The sequence below is a fragment of the Vespa crabro genome, chromosome 3 (genome assembly GCF_910589235.1).
Source record: "Vespa crabro chromosome 3, iyVesCrab1.2, whole genome shotgun sequence".
In the NCBI taxonomy this organism is placed as follows: Eukaryota; Metazoa; Arthropoda; class Insecta; order Hymenoptera; family Vespidae; genus Vespa; species Vespa crabro.
Window position 1 is genome coordinate 6519200 of NC_060957.1, and position 14252 is coordinate 6533451.

The 14252-nt window shown below is 35.2% G+C and overlaps 1 protein-coding gene across 1 annotated transcript in view; it reads right to left on the reverse strand.

Annotated features, from left to right (window-relative positions):
* LOC124423046 (teneurin-a) overlaps positions 1–12930 on the reverse strand; it is a 483434-nt gene extending 470504 nt beyond the window's left edge. The window contains exon 1 of the mRNA XM_046960318.1: positions 12729–12930. The gene's annotated coding sequence lies outside the window, so the exon portion shown is untranslated. The remainder of the gene's footprint in view (positions 1–12728) is intronic.
* Positions 12931–14252: the final 1322 nt, after the last annotated feature.

The window sequence follows — 14252 nt, forward strand, 5'->3', positions numbered from 1 at the left end:
TAACAAAATTCTTGTTATATATGTACCGCATATTCGCATGATCATAAAGTCTAGTAGTATGATATACTTATGGTCGGACGATCGTCAGTAGTTACGGCCAGCTACATCCACTGAACTCGTGTCTATATAAAATTGTACGATATATAAGATCAATTAGTCTAATAGAAAAAAATATATATCGTTGATAAAAGAATATATTTGCTAATAATATGATTATCTATATATATCTTTAATAAAAAAGTAAAAGTTCTTAAATTTTAGCAAACAAATATGAAGATATCTTTTCGTCATAAAGAGCGAGGTAACGAAGCGACGAAGAGTTTGATATTCGTCGAGGTTAAAGGCACATTTTGATCTGTAGAAAATCGTTTTGGCGGTCTTTTTGTTGGAGTGAAGGACGTAGAAAAAGATGAGAGAAAGAGACGTTGCTCGAGTTTGCCGAATAGAGCTCAACCCTCTTACTCCTTTTGCCTTCATTTGGGAAGATTTTTCTCACGGAAAACTTCAAAGGGCTCGATTTCCACGCGGAGTCCGCTAAGAGGAGACAAGTTTTATGGAGACTGCGCCCTTACTTTCTTTTCTCTAGGCACATATACACACACGTATTCTTTCTATCTCTCTTTCTTTTTTCATCACATATGCAGGTAGGTACATCTCGATGCGGTGTATAAATATGTTCATATACTCTACTACGGTATATACGCGGTCGACGACATCGTTACTGGGACGACAAAGGTACATTCGAGCTCGCATTTTGTCTCTTTTACGCTAAAAACGACTAAGAGATAGAGAGATAGATAGATAGATAGAGAGAGAGAGAGAGAGAGAGAGAGAGAGAGAGAGAAGGCTTAGGTACTCGTATGCACTCACTAATACTACTACTACTACTACTATATCTCTTGCTTCTGCGACCTTAGATGGCTCTCTTCCCTCGTCACCAACGAAGAACAGTGCTCGGAAATACTCGGGAAACAAGAAAGATGGAAAGTACGAAGGTCTCGTCGAAATTGAGAGGAAAGGAGAATGGAGAATGTCGAGAAAGCGGTCGAACCTCGAGAGAAAGAAAAAGAAAGGAGAGAAAAAGGGAACAGGAAAGTGGGCAGAGACCACGGATTGTTACGAAGGCGGGTTTTACGAGGTCCCAGTGGACAGGAAACTAAGGAAAAGGGGGACACGTCGCTTCTCCACGAAAGGGGGAAAAGCGTTATCTTGCCGTGTGTGACTCGAATAACGAGAGAGTGAGAGAGAGAGAGAGAGAGAGAGAGAGAGAGGGAGAGAGAGAGAAGGGAGGAGAAATAGTGGATTGAACTACCTCCCCGTACAACGACGACGTCTTATCGTGACAACGCTAATGCGATTCCTGTTTTGCGATTCCGGCTTAAAGCAAGGATTTCGTGTCCGTCATACGTTCCTCGTCCTCGATAGAGTTAACGCCATCGTCGATGTGCACCAACTTACCGCGATAGACCTATCCAACCGATAGATTTATTTTACTTTGATTTACTAGATAAGCGTAAAGAGTACGATCTATGTGCTGGAAGTAACAAGAACGGAGTATAAATTATGAGATCTATCTTTCGTGACTGAGTTCATAACGAATAAATGAATAAGAATTAATTAATCGATGCTCGTATGATAAAACAGAAATTTCTTAAAGTTATTTTGATTATACTTATTGAGAAAAAGATAATCTTTTTTTTTCTTTTTGTTCTATTCGCATATAGTCCAGAATAACGTAATTAAAAATTGATATATTATATTTTGACTGACAGTCCAATTTGATATATTAATGGATATTTTTAGTGATAGATGTTTTCAATCGAGACTTTCGTCTATTCTATCTCCTAACATCATTTTAAAAAAATTACATCAATTTCCATAATAAAAGTGAATTAAAACGTTTACTTTACTCTAATTCGGGCGATGTAATAACGCTAAGCGAAGGTACTCTTTCTCCTCCTTCCCCTCCTGTTACTCCTACTCCTACTCCTACTCCTCCTCCAAACATAACCGTTTGCATATATCTCGCAAACAATGTTTGTCGTCAAACATTACTGGATAACGAGTCCCTATCTTTGGTGAGCTTTGTAAACCAATAGAGAGCTTATTCTCCATTGGGATATCATTTGTGTTTCTAACTAATCATACTACACGGTTTATCGAATGAGAAAAGTCAAAGTTAAAATAAAATCTTTAGTAATCTTTCATCGTTAAATTTCGTTTTTCTTTCTATACCTTCAATAAAACACAATCGCAAGAATGATTTCCTTCGACAATCCATATCTCATATCCTTTTATTGGCCTGTATACAGCGTAATTTCCAAGGAGATTGGTTAAATTATGAGTTTACTTAAACCGAGAAAGTACAAGTACCTTCTTTTCATTCTAAGTTTTATCGATCCTTCGCGTTCCATTTTCATTATATTTGTAACGGGCCGCCTTTGAGAACAACAAGCCATGAGTACCTTTGTAAAGGTCCATTCAATGGGCAGGACTTAATTAAACGATAATTGGTCCAGTAGTCGGTCGACCATGAAAGATGTATCGAAGATTTTACGTCATAGAAAAAAAATTCTTTAAAACAAGTAAAAATTGATTATCATTATCTATTAAACATTGTATCCTAATTTATATATTATTATTATTATTATTATTATTATTATTATTATTATTATTATTATTATTATTATTAAAATGATTAGAAATATATATGTACATGCATATATGCTATGTGTAACAATGAAATAAAAGAAAAGTGAAAGCTTTGATTTTCACATATTTGAGTAATTTGAGCTCATATAACGAAGATATACACATAAATTGCACAAATACACGAAGAGATTAGTGACATTTCGCAAGAATGACGTTACGCGAATAACGCGCTAGTTTTCCGACTATGCAATCGCAAGTAAATGATAATGGCTCGTCGAGATGACGGCAACACAGCATCCAATGGATTATAACGGTCCACGAGCCAACGACCGAGTTATCTCGTATAATACAGGTATTTGTCGATAATGTAACGCGATGCCATCTTTGTTAGGGCGCGAAGCGTTGCGTACATACGTCGAATTCGTATCCTAATATCGATTATTCCTCGTTTTAACGCGAATATTTTCCAAATAGAAAGATTTCTTTTGCTGGAATCGTTATAAAAGATACACCGAGTTATTGGACTCGTTAACAAAACGTTACATAAATATATATATATATATATATATATATATATATATATATATATATATACTATATACAGATAAGTTGAACATAAAACAAGACGGACTCAAATAATGAAACGAAACGAAACGAACGACGAATCATAAAGGGCGATTTTAACCGCGCAACGCAGTGATTATAGCGTTTACGTTTAATCTGCAGGAAAATCAATGGTTAGCCGGTAATTACTAGGATCAGTTGCACATTGGTTTGGTAGTCAACACGACGCGAGCCGATTCGTATAAATAAGCCCCTAATGCCGATACAAATGTATCGTACGACCAATCGGAGAGAGCCAAAATTACAATCCAATTTGTACGTCCGCATGGCGACCGAACGTTCTTCATGATCCTACCGGACTACACATTGTTATGTCTGTTTACGTCCGATCTGCTTTTTTTCACCATTCGTTCGTACTCACCAATGATCGTCGATATTTATCATTGCGAATAACAACAACAACAACAACAATCCAAATAATGTAGAGAACTTGCATTGACCAAGCCTATGTAAAGTTAGAACTTCGATTTCGTGTAAAACGAATTTTATTTTTTTATAATTAAAGAATTAATTTAAATTTAAAGAAAAAGGAAATATTCTCATCGATAATTCGACAATCTCTTCTTTATATTCTTTTGAATAAATTCGTACAAAAATATGTAATCCTCAGTTGTTTTTAATATTACCGAAAATAGGGTCACGAATTTAATACAAATTTCGAGTCACAATTTGGAGTATACGAAAAGTATAATCGACAAAAGTTTCAACAAATTTTTTCCAAACGTATGCGAGCATAACAACGACGAGATATTCGTTTGTACAAAGGGTTTAACGGGAAAACCTCAAAATTAACGAGCGTACTATTGTTCGAGTATTAGTACAAATATCTGCGGTTGTTTCTAGTTCAGGCTTCGCAGTCAAAGCTTTCATGTAGTAAGCGGAGTACATCTACGAGGTCGTTCTAGACATGAGCGAGCCGAGATCGAACTGACAAAGCCAAGCCTTGTACATCCATATTATCCCGTTGGACGGAGAATAGTAGTATATGTACCTATCCTTTTCTCCTTCGTACTTATACATATACATATATGTGCATACATAAGTATATAAGTCTTTATCCACATACATATCTATACGATTCTAGCATGCGTGCGAACACTCGATAGGCGGTCTCATTATAAAATAGACCGTTTCTTCGATCCATCTATTGATCTCCATTGTCTCGTAAATTCGAGTAGTCTCAACGATAAAAAAAAATTTTAATCATCATTGTGGTTCTTACAAAAGTGTATGTTGTATATGTAATAGTTATATACATATAATATATTATAATATATTATAATATGATAAAAATAAGAGTGTATGGTGTTAGAGAGATATAGAGATATACTTTAGAGTAAAATTTCGAAAAAAAATACTATAGAAATAACTATTTCGTTCTAAAAAGAAATATTATACTTTCGAGCATTAACGAGAACCAAGCGGAATAACCGGCAGAACGAGGGTAAAATTGCCGATGCCATCTTCGTGCGACCATCAGCACCAACCGACTTCCAGCACTTTAGTTATTCGCGAATTACACCGCACGCTAGACCAAGTAGAAAAGTTGGCTGCACTGATTGCTCGCGACGTGCACTGCAACAAATTCTACGAAGAAGAAGAAGAAGAAGAAGAAAAAGAAGAAGAAGAAGAAAAAGAAGACCGTCGTGGTTGTCGTCAATGTGGTGGAAAGAGGTCAAAGTTTAAGACGACGAAAAATTTTCGTTAAGGTTTGTCGTCGAAGATTTCGTAAAGGTTGATGATGGTGCTAGTGATTCCAACGTAAAAATGTGATAACGATAGACAGCTTCTCTAAGGTATAGAAAAAAAAAGAAACAAGAAAAAAAAGAAACAAGAAAAAAAAGAAACAAGAAAAAAAAGAAACAAGAAAAACAAAAAGAGGCGAAGAAAACCGGGCGAAGAAAATGAACCAAAAACTGTTCAACTTTTATGGCGGATGCAAAACGGCGGTTGGCTTATCGCACGAGTGTTTGTATGGTGTGATCTATCCTCGTGAAAGTCGGAACCTCCACCTCTCTTGGCCTACATACCGAGAGTTATGACCGGAGCCGTTGCACTGTGTCATACAACCGCGTGAGATCTTCGCGTGGAACGTACATATATAAGAAAATACATAGGAACATCACCCTCCACGAGAATTGACAGAAAACACGATGAGAAATGTCTCTTTGCTTCTGTTTTTCATTTAGTAACTAATAATTTGTTATCTAAAATTCTATATAGATATTTAATATTTAATAATATGAAATAAATGGTAATTTGTTGTCCATCGAAATAAGGATAAACATCTTAATCGTATTCTTCTACGTTGCTTATCACATACTACATAAGGAAGGATATATATATACATATATATATATATATATATATATATATATATATATATATATATATATTCTCTCTTTTTCTCTCTTGCGATGCTTTAAACGAGATACTGCAAGGTAGTAAATTTTCTTTCTTATCGATGCATCGACCCGAACTCCAACGAAAAATTTATCCAAAAGAAAAAGAGAGAGAAAGAGAAAGAGAGAGAGAGAGAGAGAGAGAGAGAGAGAGAGAGAAAGAGAAAGAAAGCTCCGTCTCTCCTAGTAACACAATATGCAAATTATAAAAACTTTAATTTCTCTCTAGCCGAGTCTAGCCGGTGAAGAAAAAAAAAAGAAAAAGAAAAAAGAAAATAAGAAAGATTGAGAGGAACACGTACTCATGGAAGCGCGAACTTACCGAGATAACATCCAGGCTCTTATCGATTTATAATTTACATTTAATTCCGTCGAGTAGTACTACACCCTATGTAAAAACGTTTTCCACGTTCTCACGAATAAAAGGACGTGTTGTTAAAAGCAGTCGAAAGATGTAAGCGTGATTACGCCTTGCTAAATCTCATCGAGCGTTGATACATTTCCTGAAAAAATCTTGCAAATTTGATCAATGTCTTTCTATAGAATATAATCTATGTGAATATCATTCACACGATCTATCTTAGCCAATTATAACGATTATATTATTAAAGATTACTCTATCGGTTTCATTGTTACATTTATAAACAGTTTGATTATTTTACAAATAAATGAACGTCTTCGTTATCGTTTATATTATTATGTGAAAACGATTTTCAATTAAACATTTCTATGTAATGATTATATGTTATCCAATGAAAAACTGACTTGTTGTAACCTTAGAAATTAATTTTAATACAAGATAATTAAAATTATCTTGTATTACCGATATATAATATATGGTTATTAATAAATAAATACACTATTACTTAATTGATTACGTAGTAAATGTAAAATGATCCAAATTATCAATTAATTAAATGGACGAGTTCGTACTTAGATGGTGGTGATGTTGGCTCTTCGGTATCCAACAAAAGACAGACTTGTTATAATCTTTGAAAGTCACTCGAGGTCTCAAGAGCGTTATTGTTTATATCACTTCCGAGAAACCATCCGAAGTTGTAATCTGTGAAAATCGCTCGAGATCTCAAGAACGGTATTGTTTATATCACTTTCCTGAAGCGAAGTATCGAATGAAAAATCTTTTTACGTATGTATATATCCATATATGTTTCCATACATACATATATATATTATATCACGATCGAATATTATTATGATATAATATATTATTGTATATCACAAAAATATTATACGTGAATAAATAGTAATTAATTTGATAAATATACGTAGTTAATATAAATATGATGATCAAGAATTGAAATGAGTAAGGTACATTTTTAAATAAGTTGAAAATTATTATTTACATAAAATTGCTATATTTTTTTTTAAGTATAGAATAAATTGAAAAATTATCGAAATCATGTTTTTTAGAAATTTTCTTATCACACGATACCTTTCGATATTTTCTTGTCATATCGATGATAGTCATAACTTCGACTAGCTCGTAGACGATAAAAGTAATTTCAGTACTTAACAAATAGCTTAGCCTTTACGACGCGTTTACCTTATCGCACATTTATTGCCGACGCGACGCGCGTAACGCGCGCCCACGAGCGAACATGCCTTTGGCCAAATCGATAAGAGAGAATGTTAGAGATATTAAAGCTTCCTACTCTCTTGCAGCCTTACAAAATTTATGATAATTCAAGGTTAACCTTTAAGCTTACATAAAAGCTATTATACTTATTTCATTGTCTTGAGCATAAACTAATACAAAATAATAATAATAATTTTCATAAATGAACGATTGAAAAACGGAAGAATAACTGGTTACGTCAATAATATTATACTGAAATTTCATAAATTATGAATTTGAACGTGAACTGGCTATTATTAATTACGAGTTAATTATTAAAATTATTAGTAGACCGTTACAACGAAATAGTGTATATACATTATAAACTGAAGAGTATTATACTACCTTTAATTAATATCCTCATCGATTTTTATCAGATTGAATACATTAAACGAAGATCAAAGCTTACGATCGTAAAAGATAGATGAAAGGAAGAATAATATCGTAAAAAATTCATACTTTGCATTAAGAAAGAAAGAAAAAAAGAAAGAAAAAAATAAGAAAGTTTTTCAGAAATTAATAAAAGATTTATGTAGTTCGATGATCAACCAATAATATTATCTTTTATAATATAGCTAAAGCACATAATCTCTAGGCATTTCGATCGGTCTTGAAGAGGTGACGGTGATATTGTGTCCTTCAACTACCCACCGTTCTATGTAGAGATCACACCAACATAGTAGATGAGAATGTTACAGGAGTTAGGAGGTAAGAGAAGGGATATACCGGATAACACCAGGGGTAACAAATAACGCGCGTACTTATCTGAGCCATGCACTTTTCACTGACAAGGGTATATGATTTATTACGCTACAAGCTTGTTACAATGAGTCCAGGACGTGTTAAACTGACCACGTTCATCATTAAAATTAATGGGTATTGGATACTGGCCTGAGTTAGCGAAGAGAAAGACAAAGAGAGACAGAGAGACAGCACCAAACGAGGAAAGAAGAGAGAAAGAGAGAGAGAGAGAGGAAGAGAGAGAGAGAGTGTTAGTGATAAATCAGATACGGTTGGTCGAACTTTCCAAAGATAACTAAATTTGGATTTACCTGAAAAATTTCTCAAATTTAACGCGTTCTTCACATTCCTTGATAAAAGAAATCGAAGATATTACAACGTTGTTCAAAGTAAGGTATTCATCGATGAAATATTATGAGATAGGAAGTTGAACCATTAGAAGTCGATTAGTCATAAACTAAGAGAAGAAGAAGACGAAAACGACGATGAAAGAGTTAAAGTATCGAGTTCTCGATTTGTGTAAAACACGCAAAGACTTGGTGAAAGATTTCTTATTGAAAATGATACGCAAGGAACACGAAAAGTATTTATCGATCAACGTCACGCGAAGGTATGGACTACGGGAATAATATAAAGGTAAGTTGCCAGTAAAGGTGCTAGTAGCTTACGTCAATCGTATGTGTATGTTGTACGTGTTACGTTCATCCGACGGTGTTTAACGTTTATTATCGCGAAATTGTTCCGGTAGGAGTACCCATTGTACCGTTGAATGTGAAACGTGTTAAACTAACCGCTAACACCCATTAAAATTAATGGGTATTGAATAGTGGAGACGGCCGGCAATATGAGATATATGCTAAAAGCAAAATGAAGTGCTTCTCCTACTTGGTATTTCAGAAGAAATTGACGACGAACAATAATGTGAAAAGAACAAACGCGATGATGTATCCTTTTAGCACAACGTTTGTTCTTATATTTAATTTCGTTGAAAGAGAATATTATATAAGTATTATCGCATTAACGATAATCGAATGAATATATATAATAATTAAGAAATCAAAGTAAAACGTTCGATATCGTTCAAGATATATATTTAAATTGTCGTATATGTTGTGTACATTGTTCGAGAAATTGATTACAAAGATACAATAATCTTAAAAAACAAATACGGTACATCAATGTCCTAAGTAAATCGGAATGAGGACATGGAGGAGATGTAAAGAAACTCGATCGATCGATGCATCTAGCCAAACTAATCGTCTTCGTGCGATAGAAATTTATTGTTCAGTCTAGAAGTTCCTAATGCGATTCGAAGTGTACTTTAGAGTGTTTGTGATGATAGTAGTGTTTGCGTGCTGTGTTCTTCATCGACAAATGTATATCATTCGCTATGTTGAAAATGAGAGGGTAAAAAGTTGGTTAGGAAAAAAGGAAATAGATGATGAGGAGAGAAAGAGAGAAAAAGGAAAAAAGAATTCGATGAACGAGCTCGATCTCTTTCTCGATCGAATTCCAAGAATTAGTGTGCCAGTGGAAAAGGTGTCGGTCGATCGATCGCTTAAATTCGAATCCGAAATGCTGCTGAATTCTGTGGAAAGATTGTGGGAACCGTACAAAAAGAACGTATGTGAACGCACTCGGTCAACGTCAAAGACAGAAGAGAACTTTGGAGGAGAGGGAAAATCGTTCATTTCTCGTTCCTGATGATATATATAAAGTTAAATATGTATATATCAAAAAAATGGCTGATTATACAAAAGAAAATTTATCATTTTTTCACTATCACCCAAATTAAAATTTATTTGCAGCTCGTATCATAATAATTTCAAGATTATAAAATACTTTTTACATAACGAAATAACGTTAGAACCTCAAGAAAGTTGCTTCAACCCTTTAAAAATAAATTACTTTTAGTAAAGTTTCGTTAAAATCGTAAGTTCAGAGTTGAAAAACTTTTCTCTTTCCTAGTTTCTCCTACGCGCATTAAAATTTTATACAGTTGCCTTTCGACAATGCTTCTCGCCTACATATTTGCTTAGAATTCTCCTTCTTGATCGTTTTCTAGGTGATATCCATGGTACGCGGATGTACAACGTATTCTCCACCAAAACGACAACAAGGTTTCCTCAAATTCCCTAGATGTCTGGGATAATTAACGGACATTTATACGATATTCTCTCAATGATAATCTTCGTTTATATGTGTAACCATCTGTATATGTACATAGGACCGCATTCTAGAATATACGTATTCTAGCATATGCATATATATCACTTATAGTCTATATACATACATAGATATTTATAAAAGATGAATGATATAAAACGAACAAATTCTTTCCCTTTTTATTTCTTAACTATATAAAAAAATAATAAAGATATAAAGCAGTTTAACAAGCTATTTCTATAGCATACTTCCAAACGTTAAATTATAATATTCATTTATACCTAATATCATATGATATGAGATCATAACATGTTCATCTATTATTTGTAATCAATTTTTATACACGTATATAATATCTAAGTGTGAACCAAATTTGAAATTCAATAGGTTTCAATGTGAACCTTGCTATTTTATATAATATATGTGTCTGTGTGTGTGTGTGTGTGTGTGTGTGTGTGTTTCAGATGATCCGATGGAATCGGTATAGAATCTTTTTACGATTGCGGTCGAAAAGAGAGGTTTGTTGCATCGATCTTAGTCCAACGTTGAACTGTGTTCGATCCTCGTGTTCACGATCGAGACAGCTACGAAGAGATTTATATCGTTAAAAACCTGATCTGATTTGTGCGAAGATTCGAAAGGCAACTTGTTTTTGTTCAGTCCTATATAAACGCTTGCTTTTTTACGAGACGCTACTTCCTGAGCGTCAAAAGCAGTACTAAGCTTTTAGAAAAATCCTCGACCTACAGAATAAGAAAGGAAAAAAGAACAAAAATCTTTAATAGTTAAGAAAATAACTTATTTATCTACGATCTAAACAGAGAAAAACAACATAGGAAAATAAAATTCTTATAAAACTTAAGAAAATCAAAGAATTCTTAAGATCTTGAAAGGAAAGATATTCAATGCAATTAATGGTATTCTTCATTACATAGGTACTTCTAATTCAAGTACAAAGTAACTCGAGTTCCTTCAATGAGATTCCATTCGGTACGTTCATTGCGAGCCCGTTCCTACTCCTTTAATACGATAACGGCTATTAGTCAAACATCCTTCGAGCGAACATTCTCTCTTTTTCTATTTCTTTGTTTTCTTATCCTTAGTCTCGAAGAATTTTATTAAAATTCTTCTTGAAATTAGCATAAAGTTTCGACCTTAGAGAAAAAAAAAATAAAGTTTCTCGTAAACATTTTCTTTTAATGTACTTATTGTACTCAAAAAAAGTTGAACAAGTCGGTCATTCTTTATAAACAATGTTCTAAGATCTAAAAGAAGTCAGTATAAGAAGACAGGTTAGTAGTTAAAAAGCGAATTCTTCTTGGATCGCTTGAAAAAGGAAAATAATATCGGATATAAATAAAATACAATTTAACGGTAAAAAGCAAAATGATTATGGATGATAATCGAAAAGAATACGACAAGGAACCCAAGAGAGGATACTAGAATACTGCGATAAACCTTTATAGAGCTTTATTATTTTCTACAAGGATATTGGCAATATCCTTTATTCCACGCTGCTGGTTTCGTGACGCCGACTTGACTTTCGCGGTTTCGACAATATAAAACTTCTTACCCGATAAAGCTTTACCTCGAACGATCCCTCATTTCGAGAATATACGCTTCCAGCTCAGCGCGTATTTCTACGAAAACGCTTTAAATATTCCACGAAGAAGATGCAATAAACATTATACGACGCGTATCGAGCGGAGAAAATGGTAAAGCAACGATGTAACCCGAGAGAGGGAAAGAAGAAGAGAGAGAGAGAGAGAGAGACACAGAGAGAAAGAGAGAGAGAGAAAGAGAGCGAGAGAGAGAGGAGAATGGATGATCCTATAAAAAAAAAGGAAAAAAGGGAAGCCAAGATGAAAACAAGTTACGTATCGTAAACAAAAAAAGTAGGACGTTAATAATCTTTAAAATTTTACAAAGAAAGTTAAGAATGTCTCTTTTATGAGATTTATCGAAGTAATTTTGAAGAAAATATAAAAAAATATGAAGAAAGGGTTATTCCATGAACATGAAACAATGCTAACGGACGTATCCTCTCATTATGCTTTGTGGTAGACTTAGCATGAAAAGGTCACGAGAAGTAGAAGAAGTAGGAGAAAGAGGAGGAAGGAGGATAGGTTGGGGGATGGTCCTCCGGTAAACCGCGTAATTCTCTTTAATTTCTCCCGAGGCACTATCTCGTCTTTTGGTAAGAGGAGCGTAAAACGAGAGTAGAAAGAAGGAGAGAGGTGAGTGTGAGAGGTAAGTAAGAGACGGTGGCTGGGATGGAAAAGCAGGGGGAGAGGGTGTTCGGTAATTCGAGATTTCTAAGATTGGAGGAGCGCAATTAACGCGGCGATCCGTTCTCTCTAATTAAATCCTCTGGGTTTCCGTAAGGGAAATGCGTAGTAAGAAGTCCAATAGATACTACAAATGTAAAATATATATATATATATATATATATATATATATATATATATATATATACACATATCTGTGTATAAATATACAACACTCACCTCAACTCGATGCCTTCGCTTCGTTTATCATTTATGCTGACGATGAGTTCGCGAGGCTGTATCGCCTTGTTGCTGGTGCACTTTGAGGAAGTCACTTTGCCGCACGAGCGTTCACCAAGAAGCACGAACGAGCGCGAGGCTCGAGATACACAGAATGAAAAAAACGAAACCGACGGATAGAAAGTACTTTTTTCACGTTCCTCTTATATAGGAATATATAATATGTATATATATATATATATATATATATATATATATATATATATACTCGCGAATTTGTTAAAGCACGAATGACGATGACAAAGACGAAGACGATGACGACCACAACGATTAGATTCACGAATTTTATTAGAGATCAAAGAAACTTCATTTCAAAGTTGCTCTGCTTTCTTTTCCGTCAGCTGATCACTCGTGTTTTCCTCCACTCTAAGTCGATATTCATATACAAATAATCTCTTCTTCCAAACGATATAACACGGGATTTAAATTAGCCAGCAGGATTCTCCAAATACTCGTTAGACATAAATAAATAAAGACAACAAGGAACTCACGCGAAGACAATGGAGAAGAAAACACGTTGCCGATAACGAGGACGATGACGACAACAACGACGACGACGATGACGAGGACGACAATAACAATCAAGAACACGAAGAAGAACGGAGGACGTAAACACACTGGACACTCGAGGTCTCTTGACTGCTTTTGCTTCGACACGGTCGCGCGCGCACCACTTGCGGAGAGCTTGATAAACGCGCGCGGAGAGCAACAGTGCGCAAGCTGTGCTTTTTCCTGCAGCTTTGCGTCAACTTCTATATATCTTCCTATAGATATCTACGTTGTACCAGTGGCCAACGAGGACCCACCCTCTCCCTTTACACACACACACACACACTCTCTCTCTCGCTCTCTCTTTCTCTCTATTTCTCTGTTTCTCTTTATCTCTCTTTCTCTCTCTTCCCCTTCTTTCTCTCTCTCTCGCTCTCTCTCTCTCTCTCTCTCTCTTTCTCTCTCTTTCTTTCTCTCTTGCTTTCTCTCTTTCTCCCTGTCTCCCTTTTTCCGTTTAATACGTACGTGCGTACATGAGTACGTACGTGCGTTGTGTTGCGTCTCCCGCGGTGCGTTTTCTCACGATAGCGACCACGGTGGAGCGGCCACGGTGGATCGCGACAAGTAACTGCCGAGAGAGCCGGCCGACCCCGATTACCTCGAGTCTGCGCCCTGCCGACGCGTTTCTACTACACACCGGATATAAAATATAGACGACCACCACCCTCTAACCCTCACCACCATCACAACTCTCCCTTTTCGTCCCACCATCTCTTATATACACATCTACGCGTTCTACTCTTCTTCTACGCAGCGAAAACCATCCCTCCTCTCTCTTTCATCTCTTCTTCTTGTTTTCTCTGTCTCATTTTCTTTTACCTATCCAGCTTCTTCTTTCTTTCTTTCGTTCTTTCTTTCTTTTTTTTCTTTTCTTTTCTTTTCTTCCTTTCTTCCTTCCTTCCTTCCCTTCGTCGA